This window comes from Aedes aegypti, chromosome 2, assembly GCF_002204515.2.
Source record: "Aedes aegypti strain LVP_AGWG chromosome 2, AaegL5.0 Primary Assembly, whole genome shotgun sequence".
NCBI lineage: Eukaryota > Metazoa > Arthropoda > Insecta > Diptera > Culicidae > Aedes > Aedes aegypti.
The window spans coordinates 382,446,197-382,459,427 of NC_035108.1; positions in this window are offsets into that span (position 1 = coordinate 382,446,197).

The following is a 13,231-nucleotide window of genomic DNA, read 5'->3' on the forward strand; positions in this document are numbered from 1 at the left end:
ATCTATTGTTTTCTGTAAGCGTTGGGTTTTTAAAGCGATTTTTAATGAAATCACATTTCGAAATCTGCAGAGCACGTATCTATAAAATCATGTAGTAATTACGCTTCATCATTTATTATAAATCTTTGTCAAATTTAAGACTGTATTTATAACATGTTATATTAATATTCGTTAATTTAATATGTGTTAATATATTAAACTTTGCATGTCCATTCGTTATCTTCAAATCTCATACAGTGCTAAAAATTTGATCGATTGGCCATTTTGTGCAAGAAACTTATTAATAAAATTTTTGGCTATTTTGGTAGACAAAATCTCTACATTTTTTCCTTTGAGAATTGGGAATTTAACTAAGTTTAAAAATATCAATAGTTTAGTAGGAAGATTCAAAATTGAAATTTGGTAATTCTGATATACGTGGTTTATTACAATAAATATTAATAAGTAAAAACATGTTTTGAGGAAATAAATAATTAAGTGTAGAAATTGTAAATGATTTGATAGAGTGTACCCCATTAGGCATAAAGACGTTAAGCATAAGGACGTTACGCATAAGTATGTAAGGCATAATAGACGTTAGGCATAAAGACATTAGGCATAATGGATGTTAGGCATAAAATACGTTAGGCATAATGGACGTTTGGCATAAAATAATTCTTATCATATCGAAAATTGTTCGGGTCTAATTATAAATTCCATTACATTGATGGGAATGGGTGGGTGTCCTTAAGATGTAACAGTTCGTAAACAATAGTGGAAAATTCATACAAAAAACGTTACGAGGTTAATTGGTTGATTAGAAATTACTATTTCCGGTGTTATGAAATTGACAATGCATCCATTATCGCAAGATATGGAAGAAGATTGTTATCATGGTCATTGTTATCATTCTAAAGTCCAGTTCAATCCATTTTTGTAAGTGTCCATTTATATTGGCGATGTGCAAGTGTTATTTATTTCTAGCGAAGTTTAGTTTGGTGAGCATATGACATTTTCTGTTATATTTCTATTAGATAATTGGGTAATTCTGAAGAAGGGAAATCTTCCATATAATTATCAGTACCTATAATACTAATGATTAATTTGAAGACAACAATCTAGAATCAATTCAAAATTTCATGTCATGATAGGTGACATTATCTTCAACAATAATATGCTGGTGTGACGTCCATAAAAGCGTTACATTTTCACTCCGAGTCTGCTCATAAATTTAATGTGGTCAAAACAGGTCCTTTGGCTCTTCTGCCAACAATTTTCAATGATTTTCAAACATTTTCGATCAGCCGCGTATGAAAGCATTGCCGAAAGCACCTTGTAAATATTTGATATTCGTCGAGTTTATCAAGCTCATATTTAACATAGCATTTAGCATGACGGGCATTTTTTATGGAAATATTCCAATTACAATTCCAATAACTATTAGAAACGCAAGAATTCATAAAATGGCATATAATTGTAATAAGGTCCCATTCTTACAGTCATTAATTTGACCGTGTAAGTATAAAGAAAAGCCTATGATTTAAAGAAGGAGAAATGTATGATGGAAGTATTAAGAGCAATAGTGATATAAATTTTTGAATAAGTTTGTCTCGAAAGCATAGTTTAATTATTAAAGAAGACAAATTTTCTGTTTAAAAAAATAGCAGCACTAACTCCAATAATTTTGTTTATAACTATAAAGAACAGCCTTCAATTTAAAGAATGGATAATCTCTGATGAAAAATTTGCCAATAATATGTGTACAACCAAACTCAAAAAATGAGCAGCAGTTACAGCGTCGTTCATATTCTTGCTTCTACTTCCACAGTTATTAACCAAATGTTTGCTTTGCCAAGGTGGCTATTTTGCATTTTTATCTGTGCACGATACATGAGTACATTTATACTTCATGGCCAAGGATCGACATGAAACCGAACTAAAATACCTTCAGCAGGGCTTTACTCTATGGTCACAGAAGTTACCACGAAGCTAATGAAAGGAATTAACAGCATTTTTATGCTAATCATTTAATAAAGTATTGTCCTATAAATTGACCTCAAAAGATTCACAACTATGGGACTATTGCAGGGCACTCGTATTTTAAAGGACACACTTTTGATCTTTGAAGCCCTCCAAGATTACCAAAAAAGTCAGCTCACTTTTCACAAAAACAATTGCATTTTTTCAATGAGATGAAAAAACCGAATTTAGTACTATACCATTTAATTCCAGTAGAGTTTGTATCCTTTGACAGATACGCGTATTTCGACCTCAACTGTAAGGCCGTCTTCAGAGTCGTGTACTAGACTCATAGGTATTCTACTAAACAGTTCGAAGATTTATTATCATGCATTATTTTAATTTTGGAAATTATGCCAATCGTCCATTATGCCTAATGTCAATTATGCCAAACATCCATTATGCCAAACGTCCATTATGCCTATCGTATTTATGCCTATCGTACTTATGCCTAACGTCCTTATGCCTAACATTTGACCAATGACGTAAAATGATTGAAAAAAATAATTTAATCGATGGTTTTGTGATATTGATTTCCAAGTACACCGTGTCTAACAATGATTCGCTCTATTTCTCCGATAGCGAATGTGCCATGCACGTATAGAGCTTGATGTTTGCTACAAACTTTCATTCGCTCGACAAGTGAAAGTTTTGAATTGAATTGTGGCTCATTGATGCCATAAATTTCCCAAGAATTTGCACTGTCTAAGAAACAAACACTTGAGGCCTCTCGCCAGATACGAGGTCTTCATTGTGACGGAGCGGAACGTTCCAGAAGCGCGAGAATAGAAAGTTCATCATAAAGGTACAAGATACATAGCTCCCGCTAAAATGGGATTCATGGCCTAAGAAACGGGGAAGAGCAAACCACTGATACATGGCTGCGCTTGCACTAGCATCTTTTTGATCACCTGAAGCCAAGGAGCGCCAGAAATTGTTCGCTAACTTGGTTTAATTGGAATCGTTTATTTGAACACCATTATGGCAACGGTGTCTGTCGGAGTAAAGTTTCAGAGCACTTTTTTATTCTGAGCTCAATTATTCTTGCTAGGCCATCCTTCGTTCTTGATACCTATTATGGTAACTTTATTTTGTTGCGATGCTATCTATAAATTATATACGCTCCAAGGTGAAAAAGTCTGGATTAAGCTGACGTCACTTTGGATTTCGGATTGATTTTTGACACTGAAATGAAACAACAAAACTTATAATCTCCATTCTATTATAATAATGTTATGCAAAAAGGAATAAATAAACGTTTTCCTGAATTAAAGAACTTTTTTTTAATAGGGTTTCTCAATTAGTCTTTGGCTTGCCCCATTGGAAGTACCTGAAACTCTGAAAAGCAAATTCTGGAATTGAAAGATGGAAACAATATTAACTTATTACGAGAAAGCTAAAAGACCTCATCAAGAAACTGGTTTATATATTTAATAAATGTTACTAGTTGGCATTTTTTCCTGACAAATAGAAAAATACCAAGGTTTAACCATTTTTTTTAACCAGACAAGAATCCATATTTATTTTTTTATTCAGAAAAAAAGCTGCAGCTTGTTTTCCTCCATCAGTAAACTTTATTAAAAAGTTTTTTGAACAGAATGATGGTTCACATCAACAAAAACTCTGTTTTTTGCCAAAGAACAGTTTAGATTCTGACATGGGCATTCGAAAAACCATCAATTTTTACGTGTAACAAATATGATTCGTTTCAACAAATATGATTCGTTTCAACAAATATGATTCGTTTCAACAAATATGAAGGCTATTCCAGTGGTAAAGGCATGAAGTAAAAATTAATAAACTTTATTCTAACAAACATTGTTAGACTAATTCAAAGTTATCTGTCAAATTGTACACTTTAGGTTAGTTATCAGAACTCTAAGCCTGACAGACTTCCTGTAAGAACAGACTTTCCTCAAGGCAGCTTTCTGGGATTTTACATCTGATTAACCTGAGTTACATCAGGAATGTTAAAATCTTTGTTTGCCGATGGAACCGACCTCTCCGGTAAACGCTCTGCTATTAGGCAAGACCAACAAAGAGCAAGGGTTCGAATCCCACCGGTCGAGGAGCTTCTAGGGTTGAAAATTTTCTCGACTCTTAGGTCATCTAGAATAAAGTGGGGTTAAGTTCGACCTTCTTCGAATATATATACTTCCTGAAAAACTATAACAGTTGATATGAAATGAATACCTTACAGTGAACTTTTAACACATTGGCATGAAAACACAGCTCTTTTGCGACGTAACTTCGGAAAGAAGAACGTTAGTAAATAACTTTATTATGGGGTCAAGATCTACCAATGAACCCTAGTCCTGACTGCTTCAAACGAAGAGGACAGGATGGTATAGTAATCAAAGGAACACTATTAGTCCTTGTTACATGTTAAACCCTGTTGAAAGTGACAAGTCTCGGTTTTCCAGTTGCCGAGAATGACCTTGAGACAAGGAAAAAAATGATTCAAAATCAACAATTTGTTTTCTAATATATTAGTTATTAAGTTTTCTAGTTTTAAGAAGTAGGGACTAAGATTCTGATGCATGGACAATATCGGTGTCGTGTCTTGATTTTATCAAGGGATCCGATTTTGACTGATCAAGGGGCGCGGTTTGAATGCGGCCCCTTTCAATTAGAATCCTGCATTTACACAAGGAACCAACCGAATGACTGCTTGGGACTAACAGGCATCCTCAGTTTATAATTGGTGGTGATCTTCTATTTTTAGGCGACAATGGTGCCTGCCACGTCAGTATGCAGACCAATGTGGGGAAGGGGGAGGAAATGATGTTGCACTTATACTGGCCCACTGTAGACCGTGGAGTCCGACTGCATCTACGCCAGTTCATGCGGGAGTGTATGGATTGGGGGAAAGGCATGGCAGAGAGGTTTGCTTTTGTGGTTAGCAGACTGCATATGAATCAAGCGTAAAGAAAGGCATGCGCGTGAGGAAACGGCTAAAATATTAACGTCCCATAAAAAAATATAAAATTTCCATAAAAAATGCAAAATTTGCCAGTAAAAAAACAAGGGTAAAATCAACAGAAAAGTTAAAAATTTCCTTAAAAAAATAAAGAAGTGCATAGAAAACACAAAATGTTCCATAAATTAAAAAATTTTGAGCAATAAATAGATTCAAAAGTGCAGTAGAATCGACAATAATCTCACTAAAAAATATCAAATTTTCCATTTAAAAACCTCAAAATGTCCCTATTTTCTTCACAAAAAGCAATAAATAATTATAAATTTTCCACAAAAAAAGCCAAAATTTGCAATAAATAAATAATAATTCGCCCACAATAAATCAGAAAATTTCCATTCAAAAAATCAAAGATAGCAATAGCAGTAAATGCAAAGTTGCAATAAACAAACCTAACTGAGCAATTCAAAATGACAATCAATACATGAAAATGTTGTAGAAAATTCCAATATTTAAGTAAAACTTTCCATAAAAATAACGTAATTTTCCAATAATGAGTAATAATGTGTGTAATGGATTTCATAAATTTTCAGTCAAACTGAAGCATTGTTTTCACAATTGGAGCTAATTAGTCGTCGTATGTAGATGTAGTAATTGCATTTTAGAATTCGATAATTAATTACGTAAGAATTTAGGGGAGGGGAGAGTGGGGATGTTGGCCGGGTTTGAAAAAAAAAATTCTTGCCATATAGAAAAAATTAATGTTTCATACAAAAAATCATACATGGAGGGGAGGCGAGGTTTTGAAAAATCACAAAAAAATGTTTTTTAATACACCCCATCGTTAGGCGCTACAATTTTAATTATTTCGGCAAAGTTGAAATGAAACATGAAGTGGGTGATGAGGTACAAAATAGAGATGGTCGGGTTTCGCATTTTTCAAACCCGAACCCGACCCGTACCCGACTTATTTTATTTCTTCAAACCCGGACCCGACCCGAACCCGAGGCAACTATTGAAAAGCAAACCCGGACCCGACCCGAACCCGAGAAATTGTTGCTGTGTAATCCCGAACCCGACCCGGAACCCGAAAAAAAAATTGTAAGAAAAACCCGAATAAAACCCGAGTTTGAAAAGATCGTAAATTCATCGTTTCTGATGCGTATGGAAGCTTTTCGGTTGTTACTCTGTTCACAATTCTCACCAAACCCGACCTAAACCCGACTCAAACCCGACTTTTTGTAAGCCCGAACCCGACCCGTACCCGATAATTTTGTAGCCTTCAAACCCGACCCGAACCCGAACCCGAAATATTTCAAATTTTCAAACCCGAACCCGACCCGAACCCGTCGGGTTCGGGTTCGGGTCGGGTTTCGGGTTTGAAAACCCGAGACCCGACCATCTCTAGTACAAAAGTAGCGTTACAGCATGCTTAACCATATTTGTAGTACTGAGACAACCCACTAGATCTAAAAATGAACCTATTAGAAGATACTTTAAAAAGCGTTATGTTCGTATGCAAATAAAAAAAAATATTTAGGAAAAAACTCATCAATCGACATACACATTTCTGCAACTTCTGTGGGCAGTTACTTTACTGATGCTTAGTTTGTAAACAGCAGTTCCCTGGCTGGTGGGGCATGAGAGCATAAGCTTCTACCCAGTGTTGATAGACTCACACTCAAAATCTTAATCAATACGCTCTCCCGTGAGAGCAAACTCATTAGAGATCTGCTTCGCAAATCTCACGCTTGAGATTTTGATGCAAAATCAACTCAAACCGTAAAAAATGATTCAGTCGCAAAACCCGGCAAAAACTCGTGAAACCCGAATGTTGTTGTTTACGTTGAAAAGGATTAACAAAATTTTACCAGACTAACAAGAAATTATTGCCGTGTGTGAGTAAACTGTTGGAATACGAGACAATGAGTTAAAAACGTGAGCCAACTCATCCATGATTTTTTGACTGCTGAGTTGCATGATTAACAACTCACGCATGAAAAATCTCAAGCGTGAGTTGTGAGAAATTGAGTTTTTTACAACACTGGTGTGTCTTTTCCATAGGTTAGGCACAGTAACAATATTGCGTTATAAAATTTTAATAGTGTATTAAATGCAAATGTACGGTGAAAGACCACTAAATACATCAAACAAACAGTTGCCAATGCATTCCAAAGAACTATGATCACATTTTTCATGCATTTATTAACTATTCTGAGAAACTTAACAGTGTATCTTCAAAATACTTTGAATTGTTTGAAACATATCATTGAAAATGTACTACATATTTTGTAAAATGATATATGAGCGAATTTGAATTAATAATACCTTAATGACCATATTTTCCCAAATACTCATATTCCTTACAAATATTCCCAATTCAATTCAAAATGCATCTAAGTCATCCCAAACATGACATTTCTATGCTTCCTCAACTTTGTATTACTTTTAGGTTCATTTTTGTTCATTTTGAAGGTGTTTGGAATTTTGTCGCGAAATTTTGTTTTCTGGCCCATAGTGCCTTGGGATCAAAGGGACTATTGTTCATTTTTTTTTCTCAAAGTTTAGTAAATTTTACGTTTATTGTAAAATTTTCAGCAATGCATGTTTTTTATGTTTTGAGATATATTTTTTTGAAAATAAAAAATCAGTAATTTTCATGGGCACACGCTGTAGGTCTCAGTGAAATAGATTTTTTATTTAAAATAAATCAGAACTGTTGAACAGCTCAACCGATTTCCAATCTTTTTTTATGGAATGAAAGCTTAAGATTTCAATTTTACAGAAAAAATATAATACTCCGAATTTTTTTACATGAAAATATATTTAAAAAAATCTAGTTTTTAAGGAAATGTTTATATATTTTCATGTATTTTTTTTTTTCAAAAGCGTTCCAAAAGTTATGATTTTTATAAATAAAAATTTCACGAAATCGCGATTTTTCTGGTTAATCTATTTTGGAAATGGTCACCCTAATAAAAATGCAAAAAAGCGTGTATCGTTATTTCAAATAAGGAACAAAATAGCAAATTTTCACGGAATTCGGTGACCCACTATATCGGTTTTTCATGGAATGGCTGTATATATGAACAGTCTTCTACTATAACAACTTTTATATTTACTATAAATTTAATAATGTTTTTCTGAATGTTTTCAGTTAATTTTATTGAACTCTTATCTTAATTACACATCTATATTTTTTATGTATTGTATTTCTTTTGAAAGTTTTTTTATCTGCAGTAGCCGCCAAGTTGTACCGCTGTCAAAGTTCTACCGCAGCTGCGCGCTGGCTTGAAAACCAGTGAATCATTGAACGAAACCAATGTATCAAAGTATACTTGTTGAACCCAAAGCTTTGAAAAATATCAGAAAACAACAGTCATTCTTGTTATGACTGAATGACACTCCCAGTAAACACACCATCGTAAATGATGAGATATAAGAGTACAAATGTGGAGGCGATATACGCACATCTTGCATGCACCCTTATGGCGCATGTACGTATATCGCCTCCACATTTCTACTCTTATGCGCTATCTTATACGATTTTGTGTTTACTGGGCATGGTGTAAGTGATTGAACGACACAAAAACGTGTCCTTGAAGATGTATTGAACAAAAAATGTAATTTTACATGTTAAAGGACACGAAAGCGATGGAACTGTGCTCGAGATTACCCGAAACTGAAACTAAAGTATTTAAAATTCGACACAATTTTACGTCATTGGGCTCGCTTCTTTTATGTGCATCCCATAAGACGTGAATTACATGATTTTTTGGGAGTGTATAGACTACTTTGATGAGATATTAGACTGGAAAACACTGGAGTTAGGAAACCAGTTTTCCATGGATAACATTAAAACGTAATAAAAAGCTATGAATCGTTTAATTAAAAAGATGAAAAGAATCCTTTTTATTTTTTCAATTGAATGGTCTCCAACTTTATTGAAGTGGCCACTTAATTTCTATGAAAATTTGAACCACTCTTATTTTGAATAACACCAAACAAATGGCCTAACTAATATAAACAGCTTTGTAGAAGACAGTATTTATTCCAAAGCTCTTTACATCACTGCATCTTTAGTGTGTATCTGCTTTCTGAACCACTGTGCAGTGTAAGATTGTCTCAAGTAGTATTTTGTTTCAATTCGTGGTTACGTCGTGATTCCGAAATAACAATGTAATACCAAAAAGGAATTGGTTCAGAGTTGAATCTAAGTTTTTTTTATTCTTCTGAAATATGGTTGTTCGAAACAGTATTCGAGAATTTTCATCCAGTGCGAGAAACGTAAGTGAAAGACAAACACAAAAAATACGAAAACACACATCTACGATTTGTATATCGTGCATTTTACGACTATATCATAAAATCACTGAATCGCGAAATTCTGTCAAGTACAAATAATTCGTACAATGAATGAAAATAGCGTTATATGTACGAAATCTTGTTTTACGAGATGGATTTTGGATAAAATACGAAGAGATGTTTTCAGTGTACGAACACGCAACGGAGCAAGATTGGGCTTGCTAATGCTTTTATTGACACTTATTGGAAAACATGTTTAGAGCCCATTTTTGTGAGAGATGTGTCATGTGCTTCTTGGACGTTGGGATATATTAAAAACACGCCAGAATTGCCTTACGTAATAAATGGACAGCCCATAACCATTTAACATCCGCATTACTTGTGGCTGGTTCGATTGTACTTGATGTCTATAGAAATCAGTGATATTTCTATTGCCAAACGATGATGTACCAAACAAATAAATCATCCCAGATACCTTCCACATGGCTTTGATTTAAGGTCGCAAATATTGCCAGAAACACAATTTAGAATATGGGTAATGAATGTTTTAAAACGATTTAATGATTTAAAATCAACATGGAAACATTTGCGCTTATGACCGACAATGCTGCAAACCTTTAGCTGCTGGTTTTTTGTTGAATGTTAATCATGAACCATGCTATGCACATACGTTCAGTCGGAGAGTTTAATTGGCTATCAAACGGTCTAATGTTGTCGATAAATCAATTTCGAATGTCCAGTTTTTCGACGAGAGCAAACAAGCTTGATGAAATGCGGATTTCATTAAACGTGCCCCAACTACAGCTGAAATATTTCTGTTTCTGCCTAGATATAATTCAACGTCGGACATGTTGAACCGAATATTTCTTGTTCATAACAAGCCATCTCCTTTGAAAGCTTTCTGATTTAAACCTCATTTGATGTAAAATTGGATAATAATTGAACATCAATATTATTGATTGTGTTACGATACAAACATTTTTATAAAAACATTAGAAAGACAAATTTATTGATAAAAGGACTTGAATGCGATATTTGAACAGAATGAAAAATTGGAGATAACTTGAAAAAAAAAAAAAATACCCGATGGTCACTGTTACGTAACAATTTCTCGAAGATAAAAAAAACAAGTCATAAGAATCCCCACTACAAAAAATTCTACCACTAAATGTACTCGAAGGAGTGTTTAAATAAATGCGAGTTGTGTTTGATCCTTCGACCTTGACGCTTGCTCCTGCGGGGGCCGGCGATGAGGGCAGGATCAAACATGTTGCGCATCGGTCGAGTAAAGTGAAAAAGTGCCGCGTTCGATTAGTTCTTTTTGATCTTTCGACGGTGACGCTTGCTCCTGGGCAGTGCGTCAAGAAAGACCGAGCAGTCGACAGTTGTTTTCCCTCACGGGTCGCGCGCCTATTTTCTCTGAGTGCTTTTATATAGCCGAGCAAACGAGTGTAGCTGAAAGAGGATTGTTGTTGCTCAAGGATGACGGATCAATTGGTGAGCTCGTTTCATGCTACTATTTCTAATGTATAAAATATGTATGACTGCACCTTTAATCGTTACAACGGTGAGACGTAAATATGATTTTTCAACAAACTTTGAAAAGTTCGTCACTGTGAGTGTCGACATAAACTCTGATTCATAAATTATTTATGTCTATTTGTTTTTCAAAACACCTTTTTCCTTTTACCTTTATTTTTCTAATTAAAAAAAAAAACTTTGAATGGTTCGACACTACGAGTGTAGACTTGCGAAAGGTTCACTTAATTCAGCAAACTTTGAAAGGTTCGTCACGTCAAGTGTCGGCATAATTTTTCTCTACATAGATATTGTTCATATCAAATGAGAATGTTATATTTACATATAAGCATGTTTATATCTCACCAATAATTATTTATCATGGTCTAATCGCTTATCAAAGTGAATCCTGTGACCCAACGATCCTCCCCATTAACAAACATCCCTCCCAGTAACCTTTGTGGAGATGCAGAGGCAAACACGGTCTCCAAATAGCAAAGGTTACACACTAACATTTCTTCCCCCAATCCCACCTGACTGCAAGGACGTGGCCGGCGCCGTTATTGACCATGTATAAATAGAGGCACTGAAATATGCACACTGAAGAAGATTATGGCCAATCCCAACCGATCTTCTAGTTGATTATTTGTGCATTTTCACTGACTTCGGTCAATCACGGAATAGCAACCATTGATATGTGTAGTCAGTCTAAGCTAAGCTAAGCTAAGCTAAGGAGTGTTTAAATAAATGCTCCCCTTGATATAACTTCAAACTACCTTGCTAAACGAACGAAACAGATTATTTTTCGGTGCTCATTTCTACCGTGTTTGTCCAAATTTCGGCTAAAATATTGCAACTTTAACAAACGATCTATTTTGCTACTATATGTAATCGAAAAACAATCCACGAACGAATTAAGTTTTACAAAATGTATCTGCCATTCACGACGTGCAGTTTTCCTCCATCTCAGTTGAGAAAACCCCTGACAGAACTGGGAACAATCGGATTACGTAGCACATCCGGAATTATAACCTGTAAAGTAGCAACATCAAAATTTATACTCCAGTTCAACGCCGGTGTGCCCGGATTGCAACCATAAAGTTCGTTTTTAGCCACTACTGGATATTCTGCACTACACTGTGAACGTGTTTGGAAGTTTGAATATTTTATAACGAATTTATTTACGAAACAGATTATCCAGAAAATATTTGAACTTGAAATTCCATCGTTATATTTTGAAAACTATAAATTAGGATTTTTGGCAGTCATACACAACTATTTGGGTGAAAACGGATAGTCGTGCACATGACATTAAATGTACCAAATCGGTAGTAAAACTTTCACTTCAGCTGCCTGTTACCAGTGCCAAAGGGATATTCCATTTGAGATGTGGTATTTGGCTGGTAAAACAGGATATGAAAAGTTCCCCTATAGTAGCTGCGACGAAGTGATTTTCGTATTTGTCTGTGTCAAGGTCTATGTAGGATGGTTCTCCTATTTAAGTGGGTCAAAGAATGTGAATGAGATGGCTATTTTTCGAAAAACGCGTACAATATAAACTATTGACATATGTTGTCATTTAGTAAAACGAATATCTATTTCGTGATGTTAACGCGTAAGTAAGATTATATAATTATTGAAAATTTTGAATTACAAAAAAGGGGGTAAACAGTTAATCAGCAAGTATTAATTGCAAACAAAAATTATTGAACCTGAAATAAATAAAACAACATAAAATGTGACATGATGCAGTTGATTGTAGAGAACTTTTGATAACAACTATTCCTACGTGACTAAAATTATTGTTTGATATTCCATCATCCGTGTTATAATCCATTATGTAGTGAGTTAGTAAGGTAAACAACAAAGAAAACAGTTGAAACTCAAAGAAAATACTGGGGTACCTGCTGTTGGAAGTCGTTATATTGAATTTGACGGTATTTCATCGATAAGTAAGGAATATTGTAATATTTTGGTACCCAAATAGTCATGATAGTAAACTCACAACTTTCCAGCAAGATCATGTTTAAAGGTTATCCAATCAATAGAAAAGGGATTACAAAAAACCAAGATGGGAGAATCTCCGTTTAAGAACTTACTTACTTACTTTTGCTGGCTCTACGTCCTTTAAGACATGACCTGCGTCACAATGTTACGCCAACTAACTCGGTCCATGGCTGCTAACCTCCAATTCCTCGATCGCCCCACACTTCCAAGATCCTGCTCCACTTGGTCGAACCACCTAGCTCGTTGCGCTCCCCTTCGTCTTGTACCGGCCGGATTTGAGGTGAACACCATTTTTGCGGGATTGTTGTCCGGCATTCTCACAACGTGTCCCGCCCATCGTACCCTTCCAGCTTTGGCGACTTTCGTGATACTGGGTTCACCGTAGAGTTGCGCAAGCTCGTGGTTCATTCTTCTCCTCCATACGCCATTCTCACATACTCCGCCGAAGATCGTCCGAAGCACACGTCGTTCAAAAACTCCTAGCGC